The sequence below is a fragment of the Necator americanus genome, chromosome X, assembly GCF_031761385.1.
Source record: "Necator americanus strain Aroian chromosome X, whole genome shotgun sequence".
NCBI classification, from domain to species: domain Eukaryota; kingdom Metazoa; phylum Nematoda; class Chromadorea; order Rhabditida; family Ancylostomatidae; genus Necator; species Necator americanus.
In genome coordinates this window covers 8,684,036-8,698,039 of record NC_087376.1, presented here as the reverse complement: position 1 = coordinate 8,698,039, position 14,004 = coordinate 8,684,036, and positions in this window count along the sequence as shown.

Here is a 14,004-nt window from a genome sequence, read left to right as displayed (position 1 = left end):
TTTTCGGTATAAGACGTGTATGGGAGGATGAAATCACTGACTTCATACATCGAACAGCTCCCACAAGTCATTGTAAGGCTCTGCGGGGATTCATAAAACTCAAATGATTATCAATTCAAGTGAATGTGCTGGCGTATCCCAAGCGGAAGGATTAAAGTCAGACATTTAGTCCACTATTTTTTTTTATGCAAAAAATCCTTTATTTGATACGTGACGATAACTGTAATGAACACTTTTAGTATAACTCATGTAATCTTATATCTCAAAACTACGTAATTGACGTCTGTCTCCATCGTTAAGTAATGAAATGCGCACTATTATTTCCAAGAAATAAGACGTAGTATGCTGAAGCTTAGTAATTATTTTCCAATCGCTTATATCCGGCGAAATTCTTATGACAAAATCGACGCACGTGTGATTAAACTGACAAGAGTGATAGGAAGAATCATTTTGGAATATTTTGAAAAAAAAATGTGTAAATGTAACGCTTTACAATATATTAACTTGCCATATGCTACACATAGTAGAGCCAACATAAATTATCGATCTCTATCCTCCTAAGTTACCAAGAACCGATTAACATAATTTAGCTTGAAGTTAAAAAAAAAAAAACGGAAGGATCTTTCTTTTTTACGCAAATGTGGTCCTACTGTATTGAAATCCTTACAAAAATACATCAAAAACAAAAGCAAGAAAAACAAAAACAACAAGCAAAAACAAAAAAGACATGTTCTTTGTTGTATTTTTCAAAGAATTCGTATTGTTTGGGGAATATTTACATACGCCATGAATTCTTGTGGTATTTATTTATTTAATTGTTTATCGCATGGGTGTGACGTACTGACAAGAGGCTATCACTACGTCTTTGCGGTCAATATTTCAAAAACATTCCAAGTTAACAAAATGTTTCGCCTCTACATGTCAAATTGGGGGGGACGGTAAAGAGGGTCCCGGCGGATTCTTCGCGAATACATCCGAGACATTGCATATCCACTGCATATGCCGCTGGATACGCGACCATACCTCGATGAGGTCGCACTCCAGTCGTTCATAGAGACCCAGACAACCGTCTTAGATGCTATTCTGGCCACAGAGGTGCAAAAGATTACACAGTTATAAGGAAACATGTAAAGAAGAATGCTGTGAGTTGTCGAAATTACACAGTAAATTTAAAAAATGTAGTTAAAAGTACATATCATTTTATGTGGTTTTGAAGTTAGAGGACATGGGTTTTGTCTAGGTTTTACCTTCAGGAAGTCTAGAAATATTATCACATTAACTCTTTCTCATATGAGAGGTCGGAAACACAGAGGTCCATCTGTCCGGGAATAAATTAGGGTACAAAAAAACGTAGGACTTGCAGAATAACGAAAGTCCTCATTCCCATTGCTTTTGAAAGTTAGAATGTTCCGTTTTTAACGAAATGTTTCATACTTAATTTGGAACTACTAAATGCACCTTTTTCTCTTATTTTATGTAAGGATTTCTCTGCTTCTGGTATGGTTACAGCGTTGAGGTCACCTCATATCACAAAATTCCGGTGGATGTTTCTAATTCTCCACAACAATTTTGTAGCTTGTGAATCATAACCGAGCCGGTGACGCAGAGCATGATGTTTAGCGGTAACCGCGCAGAGTCAGGTATCGAGGTAGTAATGAAGGGAAATCTGTTTCTCGCACCACTGGAAATTGCTCTGGCGAGGCATGATCAGAGCATGCTCGAAAATCTGCCGGAACCCTCTTTAAACGCACTCTCAAATTGGTACCAGTTATATCTGGGACGACTTGATGCCCCCAAGCCACTGCATATGCCTGATATACGTCCATAAACCTCAACGAATCATGAGTTAAAGTTAAATATGATCAATCTTCATTTTTTTAAAAATATAATGCTCTAAAACCTTAACTTCTACGTTAACTAATCAGAAACATCAACGCATCAACTTACGGCACGTGTTGGACCTCTTGGAGGACTATTAGGTCACGTTTTCTCATTGCCATTTACTTTGCTTTAGTATTACATATTCAGGGCCCGGTGTAGGGCAGTCAGTAAGTGGTCCCTGTGTCTGCTACACGATCGATCGTAGGCTCGAATCCGCTCTACTGCGAACCAAGCCCTTCATCCCTTCGGGGTCGATAGATTAGTACCATAGCTGTGTGAGAGGATAAAAACGCTGACACATGCGTCCGTAAACCGCAAACGATCCTGAATTGAATTGAACGCGTTGGCGCATCCTAACCGCAAGGATGGACTAACCTCATATTCTTTAGTATATGTTTACATTTCTACGTTTTATTTCTATCCTATTAGTTTATTTGCGCATGATCGCTAAGGTTTTTATTTCTTTATTGATCTGTTATGCTTTTTTATATCTTAACTAGATAATGTTAGGTGATGTTTATAGATGTCATTGAAATGTTTACTTTTTTTGAGTGGACTGAAAAATATAGTGTCTTGCATTTATTCATTGTCAAGTATCGTTCATATGAGTCAATTTTCGTTCATATGAGTCATTTTTTATCAAAATGGAACGGAAGGTGCATTTGCGGTTTGTAATGCTATGCAAATATCCGAAGGGCATGACTGTTGGGACTGCGCAAAAACATTTTGGATGTTTAATGGAATTGTGCTCATGCTCCTCGGACAGTAAAAAACTAGTATGGCAGATTTTCAGATGAAGATTTTACTTTGGAAGCTCTACCCAACACTGGACAGCCTCGTAACGTTGACGGCGATTTGAGTATCTTATTGGAAGAAAACCCAAGGATTACATATGAGGAAATTGCTGAGACTGGAGCTGCTGTAGGGAAAAATGGAGACTTTATCATTGATTAATAAAACAAAATTTTTTCTTGAATTTCAGCTATTAAAGTTCATCTTCGGATCGGTCACAAAGTGATGCAATCATCCAGTAGGTCATTTATGTGTCTACGAACAAGGAATAACCAAATTTAGTAGAAATCAATTATATTATTTTACCCTAGAATGAGAAAATGTTGGAACAAAACGTTAAAAAAGACATTCTCGTCGAACGCTTCAGACAAAAAAACCCGTGCAGTGGTGAATCGGTAGAGAACACAAGAGAGTGTAAACTGAATGAGTGTTAAGTGGTCTGATGTCTGTAAATGATTTGTAAATATTGAGATCATTCCTACCACATTTGAGTGAGAAAAAAAACAGGTGGATCTTTTTCATCCTAGAACATTTGTGATGTGTCGCACATTGAAATACAGTATTTTTATTAATGGCTGGACAAAGAATTTAAGATCTGTTCTATCGTACATAGCATAAAATCAATAAAGTGTGTGGATGATTAACGAGGATATCAGTCTTGGATATCTTTTTACAATGGACTCGAGGCGAAAGTATTTAGGAATTTCTGAGAACTTTCAAAAAATATTGATGATCTACAAAATTACAGAATTAATTCAGTTGTCTGAAAGCCACACTAATATGAACAAGACTAAGAGATTTGTATACATTTTTTCATTCCTACCTAGAGTCTTCATCCTTCTAGGACACCCACAAATTTCAATGCATCTGACTTATTTTAACTCATAATTGGGATATATGCTGATAAAAAATGATAGGGAAATTAACGCACAAACGCCTTGTTTAATTTTTAAGGAAAAAAAAACTCATTTTTTGGTTTTTCTCCTATTGTATTTACTTCAAATAAAATTTTTTGAACACCATGGGAACTTTCACAAGTGTCCAAAGTGGACAAGCACAAAAAAAGTGGAACAAATAGCGAAATATTGCAAAGTTGTAAGTTTGACATTGAGAAAACTAGACACTTCCAGAACATACAATTAGAACTATTTTAAAGTATACATTGTTCATTTGGAAAATTTTAGCAGATTTTCAACAGCCAGGAATGTATGCATTCTCATTAACCTTCAATGGAGAACTTTGTAAATTTCCGAAGAGAATGGGAATTTCTAACCCATATATGATGTGGAATACCAAGATGCTCTAAATAACCTCTTGATTACGAATGTGGTAAATATTTCGTCTAACTTTGAGAAATCAGTGCAAATCCTCTGAATACCTCCTTTTTTCCATGGAGATGTATCCACTGAAAATGCCAATGGCATGATTGGGAGGTATGAAAATAATTAACGATTGTTGAAGAAACTTCACTTGTTTTTGGGCTTACATTTGTCGAAACTAATTTTTGAAGTTTATTTCAAATCAGCAGCTGCTTTTGAATGGCATTATCAAATCCTAATTTTGTGTGTTCCCAAGGATTCCGACAGTTAGCGACAGAAGATATTGTGGTAGACTTTCGAACGAATCGATTTTTTATTCGAAATTTTGTTTTTGTGATGCCGATTAGTTTATGACAACTATAAAATTGGAAGTTCTTCTTTATGATAAAGGTCAATGAATGGTGCGCCTCTGGAGGAGGGTTTTGTGCAATCAGTACAAAAAAAAAACAAACAAAGCAGAAAGTTACAAAGGTTATGCTACCTTTTTTTTCAAAAATAGGAACATCGATGTATTTAGGTGCTGCTGGCGAGGTTAGCACATGTGAATGATTCTGGATAAAAATCTAGACTTCTTAGGCGTTTAAATTAGGCTTAAATCGATTATAAAAAATTTCTTCTGAAATGAGGTAAGGGCAAACAGTTTAACATCAAAATAAACTTTTGAATGAAACCGAACATATTGTGGCTCTATATATGTACTTTACAAATGTCTTGATATTGTCAACTTGTAAAGACTTGTACTGGTTGCTTACACGTCAGAGATGTACTAAGCGTTTGCAATCAGTGAGCAAAAATTTCTGAATACATGAAGTGGCGCTAACGATGAACTGAAAGAAAGAGAAGTAGATTTCAGTTTTTTCAAGCATCTACCGTGTACCGTATACTGTGAAGTGTCCCGGAATTGATAATTTTGCTACTTAGAATTCAAATTGTTTCCTATGCTACCAAGTGAAGTGGTCAAAGTTGTACGGTACACAAAACACGGATTGTTTTCAGGAGATGTTCGATACATTTAAGCAACACGGATAAATATCGATCGGTGAGATATTGGAGTCTTTTTTTGCGTTTGTAAGTCCGTAATGTTCATCTTTCCAGAAATACTGTAGCAAATGCATCTGGAACGACTACGTTTTTAGATTTATGCGAAGTATTACTTTGTGTCGTATTCCTTTGTATCATTATCATATTCTCATGGATTTTGGCTATTAAAGGAGCGGGAGACGTTCTTCAATACATGATAAAGATCGGAAACAATTCACAGCAGGATATTATTTGAGTTTTGAAAAAGTATTTGTTAATATTACGCAAATATCAAGAAGAAAAGAGTGGCAAAGAGTTAAGCACGCACGAACACCATATCACTGGAAAGTACATTGTTTGTTCGGCTAATAACATCCGATGAAACGTTAGAGAATATGAGGAGGACAGGTCTAAACTTGTAAGGATCATGGAATATGGATGATATTATTAGGTAGAAGACAAGTGTTCAGAAGTTCTCATGCAAATAACTTGTGCAGAAACTTTCAGCACGCTGATCACGCTAATTTAACAGTTCATAGGTTAGCAATTATTTCTACTAGCAAACATTCCCATAAAGCATGCATACTGAGGTTCGGTCATGTGAGTCCGTAGCCTATTAACTAAATGCGCATTTCTAATCCAATCAAAGAAAATGAGAATCAACACAGAACCTCTTACAAGTCTTTTCATAACGAAACTTCTTCGCTTTGTAGTAAGTTCATAACTATTAAATTTTTTCTTAAGCGTTATTTGTGTCAAAAAAACCCTTTCTTTATTCTTGTGTAGCTTCTGTTCACGAATAACTGACTCATTTATGCCAAATTAACCAAACGAGCACCTCATTACTAACTCATTACTAGTATAACTCGTTCGAGTCAGCTGACACTAATCAAAATCGGGAGATATGTATATCATTGCCACATAGTCGCCGTCGAACGCTTTCAACCGGGTCGACGCAGCGCTTCTGCTCCAAAACACACTTTTTCTCTGCTTGACACAGACTCTCTATACCTTGTCAATCGATTGCTCATTGCGGTGATACGGTAGAATTAATTTGGCTTGAATAGATCATTTTGACGAGAAAAGATGAGGTTATGCATATTTATTCCAATGTGACAATCACACCGTAGTAATTCCTTTGTTCACCTTCAAGCAGAATTAATAATTCTCGTTCTCTAGACTCCTTGTTATTTCTTCTTAATTATTCAACGACCAACACAGTGCCGCGGAAAAAAGTTTTCAATTTTTTCCTAGAAAAAACATTGGAAAAATAAAAATACGACTTTGCTAAATGTTTTTTTTCTACAAATACAGTATCGCAAGTGTGTAGTCGAAATGTTCAAAAAAATTTTACCATCACAAATATCAGACAATTCCTTTTCTATTGTACTTTTTTATCCCAGGGACGGTGTTGCGTGAGGCGGCGTGAGAGAATTAGAACTAGGAAAGCGACAAATAAATAATTTGGGTGAATAAAAAAATAGCTAGATTGGACGAATATTCACAATACTTTTTGCACTTATTTCCATTTCTCTAGGTATTGGACTTTGTTAGTCGTTTATTCCTAGGAAGTAATGAGTAAATCCCCAGAAAAGGCATCTCTTGTCATCGCTTGTTCGCCGAAAGAGTATTCGTTGGGATTTCTCGGAAAACAAAGCACTTGTTTAATTTCACATAGATGGGGGACACATAACATTGAGGATTGTTTACGTGGAAATGATGATTCATAGCAATCTCTGGACCTTGTTTGTCGTATATTAAGAGCTTAACTTAAATGGTCCTTCATAACATTCACTATTCGGATCGAGAAATTAAAACATTCGAATTCTGCTTTTTTTTCAAACAAGTCCATCTTTCTGATCTCCTTTACTTGATCAATTATTCGTTTTATCAATCAAACGAGTTTTCAAACATATTTGAAAGGAGATAGGAAGTTATGCTCCAAGCTAAAGTCGAGTTAAAACTGGATTCATACTACTTTTCCGTTTCCTTAAAATATCAGTAATTTTTTCTTTTTATGAGTGCTCTCCGCACGAACTTCACTTGGAATTCAAGTACTGTTGTTTTTGTGGAATGTTTTGTTATCTTACTGGAAGCACAGGATAAGGCGTGTTAGAAAGCAGCATACGGTTGGCGGATGTCTCTCCTGAAAGTAGAAGAGAATTGTTGAAATGACTGACACCATTAAAAGAAGAGTCCTGGAAATGCGATGCCGGAAAAGGATACAATTGAACTATACTACATGAAGGTGACAATATTCGCCTTTAAAGAGCCAATTCAAGGACAAACTTGCGGTGGTGCACTTTTCCGATATTTATGACCATCAAAATGTGACATTGTAATAAAAATGAGATCGTCATCTTGAATAATGCTCTTTTTTCTCTTTCACTGACTAGGTTCTAGGTTCATTTCCTCGACGTAAAGAAATACATTAGCAAATACATTTAATCATAGAAATGTAAATTTAATAGATACATTACACAATTGACCCGTCATAAAAGCTGTGTTTTACAAAGAAATGCTTTTCGGGGCCAGTTTTATACCTGTGATTCAGGAAAAAAAAAATCATAAGCTAACGCAGATTACAATTGTCCCTCTTAAAAAATAGCACAAAGGTTCTGTTGATAGCACAACGAACTGCTTACCTCGTTTTTGTGAATAATTACCAAACGGAGCGTAACCATTCAACTTTTTTTGTGCAATAATATAAAAGAAACACTAAGTTGATAGAAACGACCCTCAAAGTTTGACGTTTTAAATGATCGAGAGAAAAACTAAGATCTTTCCGGAAGAGTTTTCGAAGTTTTCGAGGTTCTGTTCAAAAAAGATGCTAGGTTTTCGGAAAACATCTCACAGCTCCTCAATACCAATCTGCACATGTTTTTTAGGATGTAAGAGCTGTAAAACATGTAAAATTCCGTGGGTTTTCTTCTTTTCTCTTCCTTTTTCTCTGGCATATACGAATGTCGTACTTTTTCTCACAGTCTTAGTCATTAGTTGATTATTTCCATTGCTTAGCCTGACTATGAACAAAATAATACAAAAACGGGAAATTTCTGCGCCGAGTTGAAAATCTATCTGAGTCTGAGCATGTCGTGAATCCATCAGATGAACGACACTACTAATAAATTGGAAAATAGTTAATTTCAAAATAACCAATTTTCGAATCCATCCTATTTATCCATTAATTCACTGAATCAGAAAATAAATAAAGTTGAATATTTATTCTTATCCATTTATTTTCATGTGTTTACACTGCGCTACTTGTCCACGTCAGCGATGTACACACTTCCTGGCATATTTTTTACGAAAAAGAATGCAAATATACTCGCGATTGAACTCCTCTGAATCCATCTTCCATCAAACTTCGAAGAAGCCTGTGGAATCCTTAAATTCCAGTTGGAGATGGTTAAAAGTTTGTAATGATCATTTTAAACAAAAGAGTAAACTATAAAAGAAGTAGTAAACTAGAAAAACTAGTAACAAACGGAAGTATTAACCTTGTTTGAAACTTGTCCAAAAATCAAAAAGAATGGTTTAGTGCGGTGGGAAGAGGTCACCCTCATCTCTGTGTGTTTGATAGTTCAAATTATTCAAATAAATAATAGATAAAACTAAAACAGGTAGATAATAAAGATTTCAAATTCAAATAGTTCAAATTAGTGAAATAATTCAGTTCAATAAAACCAGATTTGTAAGAGATGTTAAGACTACTGACTTGACACGTAAAACCCAAACAATTCATTAAAATATAGTTTGTTAATATGAAAAAGTACCGATCAAAAATCATGGACGAAATTAAATGGTGATTTTTTGTTTTTGGTGGTTGGTAAATGGTCTTGCTTGGAGCAATCATTTCGCTGTCACGATAGTTGTTCCCACATAGCTTTAGAAGTGGAGGATCCTTTTTTTGGTGTTGGTCTTCATAATATGATGACTAACTCCTTGATTGCACGAAACAAATAAGAAACTTTCGACACGACTCGAAAAAAAAAAGTACCGTTTGTTTGTTTAGATGTTCGAGGAGAGATCCAGTCAATGATCAAATAAATCTCAAAGTTCAAATTTGTGCAAATTTTGCAATGATGAACGTGCATGTATATGTGGATTTTTCTTTCACCTTGTCAACTAAATTCCATATAGTTTCGTCGAAAACAAATATTGTACGTTCACAGCGCACATTCTAATGAACCGTTATGATAATCGGAACTTCTTTTGAAGGCATCATCCCAGGAATCTGAGATGGTGGAGTATTCGTATACGAAATCGTAGGTTATGGAGAGTTGGGTGATTCCGTCCATTTCTTCCTAATTGCCGTAAAAAACAGCCCGGACGATACGGCTTCGAGCGATCCGGCGCGCTATTTTCTACAACGAGTTCGATTGGAGCGCGCCAGCCCTCTGCACTTGCCGCGTCTTCTGCCTTCCATTTTTTACGGCGTTTAGGGAGAATTGGACGGAATCACCTCCCTCTCCATAAACTACTATCCCGTAAAAGAATACTATACCTGAAATCCGTACTACCTCAGATTCATGAGGTGATGCCTTTAAGGAGCTTTTGACTTTTTAAAAATTTCTGAGAAAAATGTGTCCTTATTTGTGAATAATAATAATCTGTCCACGGTCAGGTGTCCCATGAAATTCCACAACCAGCTGAATTTGGAGACGTTGCTGTTTTACCAAATCCTCTCATTTGATTACAAAATTGGGACTCATGGCAGTTTTCGACCTTTTGCTTTTTTTTTATCAGAATCACATTCTGCTATTGTTATGCGACAGTTGTTGGTTCTTTTGTTATCTGTTTCTGTGATCATAGTGTTATTAGGAACCACGGAAAGATAAGCAGGAAAATTGTGGGCGCACTGATTGCCGGTTAACCGTGCTTATTCATTCGTTTCGCCAACGTTGTGTACATTCATACACAAAAAACTGGATAACTAATACACACTCAACAGACAAATCACTAAAGAAGTTCTCATGTGAAAGCGTGAACGTTGTGTAAAGACTGATCTCGATCCTGCTTCCTTTTTCCTCTTGTTGAAATCAAACAAAACAGGAATGAATTATTAGCGCTAAAGAAAATTTGACTTAATGATAATAAAACAGTATAAAGAGATTAATGACGCACTACTAGGGTTATTGAACACCTAGAAGTAAAAGAAAGAGAATAAATAGTAAAAATTTATATATATATATATATATATAAAGTAAAAGATAGAGAGGAGAAAATTGGAGAGCAAAAATAGATTAAAAAAATAGAAAAAAGTAAGTAAAAAAAGGGTTACAAGGACTAACCTACTGCTTACAGACATATTTTAATCAAAAGAGTCACAATTTTTTGCAAAAAAATGCACTCGTTGTGCCTTCTTTTTCCAATCGCACCAGGGCTGTACACAGTGCGATTAGCAGCCTTTTTGCAGGAACAGGTTGCCGAAGAAAACTATTAGTATCTTACGTCTTTTTTACAGAAAAAGGATAAAGAAGAATAAGACTGAAAATTTCAAATTTTTGAAGCAGTTCTTTCTTTTCATTCAAATTTCAAATTTTTGAAGCAGTTCATTCTTGGGTATTTAAGTATTTGGTATGAAATGAGTCGTATTGGCTTTGTATGAAAATGATAGTAATTTACTGGTCATCAACCACACCCACTTTTATTATTTCTTTAATGATTACAACAAGTCATTTCTATTCCTAAAAACGTATAGAAATTATAAACAACAAGATTATGTTTTATAGTATGAAATAAATACAATCTTTTACAATGGGACAAATCAGTGGTGATTAAATGAAGGTTAAAGTGATTTTTTTCAAACGAAAAGGAGAAGTTTGTATTTCGGTGTGTTTGATTTGCTGATTTGATCCATTGTGATCTAGTCCATTCAGGGTCATTTCTTGGATTTTGTTTGAATCCAATCAGCATGGAGCAATAAGTGACCAGAAGAACGTACTAAGTAACCCTAGTTGGCACCCAACTCACAACTAGAACATATCACAGGGAATGAAGAGTGTAGTATAAGGAAGAGAATTTTATTTGCAACTGTACTGCTATTCCTAAATAAGTTCTTTTCTTTGTTGATTCACTTGTAAAAACTTATGAGGACAAAAATGGAACGGTAGGGAAGCAGTAGAAAAATTTTTGCCGAAAGACACGTATTTCATTCAGAAAACAACCATCTGAAATTTTTTCTTTTTTTTCCAAGACCAACTTTAGTGTGTTCAGTGAAATATCATTATGACGGTCCTTGTCATTTACAGGTTATAGAGCAACTGTAAGCCTTTTTTCGGCCTAATTGATGTCTCCTTATTAAGGGACTGGTTTCATTGTGTACGCTTTCACCAGTAAGTCACGTTCAAGAAAATATTACATGACTTCTGATATTATTCATAACTATGCTCGTTGCAGCTTCAGATCACATACAGCAAAGTACAATACCGGACGATTTGAAAAATACCATTACATTACATTAAATTATTATCATTACAGCATTACAAGCAGTGCTCATGCGAAGGCTGTTCCCCGAAGGTAGCCAAATGCACTAAATGCTACCGTTTAACTGTTACAGTTCTATACTTTTTAAAAAAGCGTTTAGGGAACCTATCACTTTGCGGTGCAACATCGAAATCGTAGCTGCAGAACTGTAAAAACCTCTAGACAACTATAGCAGCTGCTATTGTTGACATCAGTTGAAGGCATACGGTGTTCATGTTGCAAGTAACTGGTTTTGTTACTGCACATGCTGAAGCTTATGTTTCAAGCAGAATAATTACAGAACTTTTTCCTTCGTAAGCTTTTCCGCAGTCTTTTCCACTCCGGAAGCGTTATGTCGATCATAACGTTTTCCAAAGGTATGTTATTCGCAGTAGAAAATAAACTAAATAGTCTTTTTTTTTCATTTTCCCCATGTAATTTTTTTTTCTGAAAGCGGATGAAGGCTTATTAAGGTGGACGACCGTTGAGAACTTCATGTGACTTCGATTCAACGCTGAGTTCAAATAATTTTCAGTTGCAGATTGTGGCGGAGAAAATCGGAGGTTACGCTGACGATTACTTATAGGTGTGTGTTGACTCGGTGCGTCCTCACGTAAAGGTTCTGCTCTTTTCTCAAACCGGACGTGTAAACAGCGTCCGGCATCAAACAAACTTGCGAAATGATGTATGACCTGAGTAACCTTCGAATATCGCTCCTGCAGAGTTGAACTTTCGAGTAATTTTCGCGAGAGAAAGAAAAAAAACACAATATTTTACTCGTCTTCGGAATCTCTCAATTTTTCAACGAAATCTAAACTAAATACACGCCAATGTACACCTCTTTTTACATTTGCTTCGGAAACCGTCGACTTCAGGATGCTCATCCTCACGTGAGTAGGTACAATCTGGCACGATCTCAAAGTTAGCTGTGGCTGTGTCCAGTTTCCCTGATTTTTACCTCCATTCTCATCCTTACTTCCCTCAACTAATATAAATAGCAGCTGAATATTTGAGGAATACGTGATAAGATCGATCTTCTTTTTTCAAACGTCTCGGAATTTTTCTTTCCTGGTTCCACCATTTATACTTCTAGCTTCTTCGGATATTTACTCTCGTCTTCTTCTTGCTGTAATCTGAACTCTTCCCTAACGTAATGTGACATTACGCTCATAAACTGCTGCTAATCAATTTGTTGAAACACTATGCGTTCTTACAAATTAAACAATTTTATCGTAATATTTTCTTATAGATCGTTTTAAACTTACATCCGCTCTTGATTCATATCGATGATATTTTGTAAAATGTGACATGTTTTGCTTTGTTTCGATAAAAATTTCTAAAAAATAGTTGCAATTACGAATTATGAAGCAAAAGCGAAACGCTTCTAGTGCACAACGTTCCACTACAAAACACCGTGAAACAAAAAAACTTAACTATCTTGACAGATCTTGCTGAAATATCTGTAATGTTATCTGTAGTCCGAGAACTCATTGTGAATCTAAAAAAATAGTCATATTATTCTCAAAAAACGTTAATATATTGGTGAATAAACTAACCACTAGATAACTTTTGCAAGAAAATTAAATGCACTCATAAATCAAGACGTTAATTTGCTTAAGGTGAGTTCAAATAAATTTTATTTAGACTTCATTTTACGAAAAGTACATGGTTATGGTATGTGTACTGTACATAATTGCCATAAGAATCAAGTATATTTTTCTATCATCATCATGAGTGCTACTGCATACAGTAATTATTGTTTGATTGAAGTAAAGAAAAAGCGTAGATTATAGGACGAAAATTCTAAACTGACATCACCTTCTACTTTAAAACCATAAAAATATTGATTTGTCCATAGAAGTTAACATTTTGCAACTTTAAGGACTATTAATCAAAGAAAATTTTGCAAACACACCATTCACCATCTTCATGTGATCATGACATTCAATAAATCAAAAAAGTTATTTGTTTGAAAAATATCAAGGAATATTTTCGAATGAGTAGAAAATTATATTGGTTCATTGTATTGTATGGTACTAACCATACACAGACACATGACAAGAACGGCGGTTGAAACCAGAACACCTCCGTCCATGGTATAGGAACTCCGTTGTTCACGAATGCAGAAAACAAAGCAGTCGTTATCGAGGAACAATTACTACAAACATGTGTAGTGATTTAAAAGAAAACATCTAATAGAAATCTTAATCGGTTTTTTCTTAAATGTTCTGTAGTTTAATAGCGACCGAAGGCAGTTCCCGGAATTTACAAAGTTCGAAGAGATTTTCTTCGGATCGAGGAACTCGATGAGAATCTTTTCGAACTTTGTAAGTCCTTGTTACCGTATCGAACTTTGCCACACAAAACTTTAGATAACAAGAACATCCGTGGGAATCATTACGATTCGTTTAGGAAAGAGTTTCCAGAATCGGAGAGAATGGCAATTCTAAATGGTGCTAACATTATCAATTCAATTCAAATGAAAAGTTGAAACAGGAATATCTTAGGGTGAAACAATTTTTAA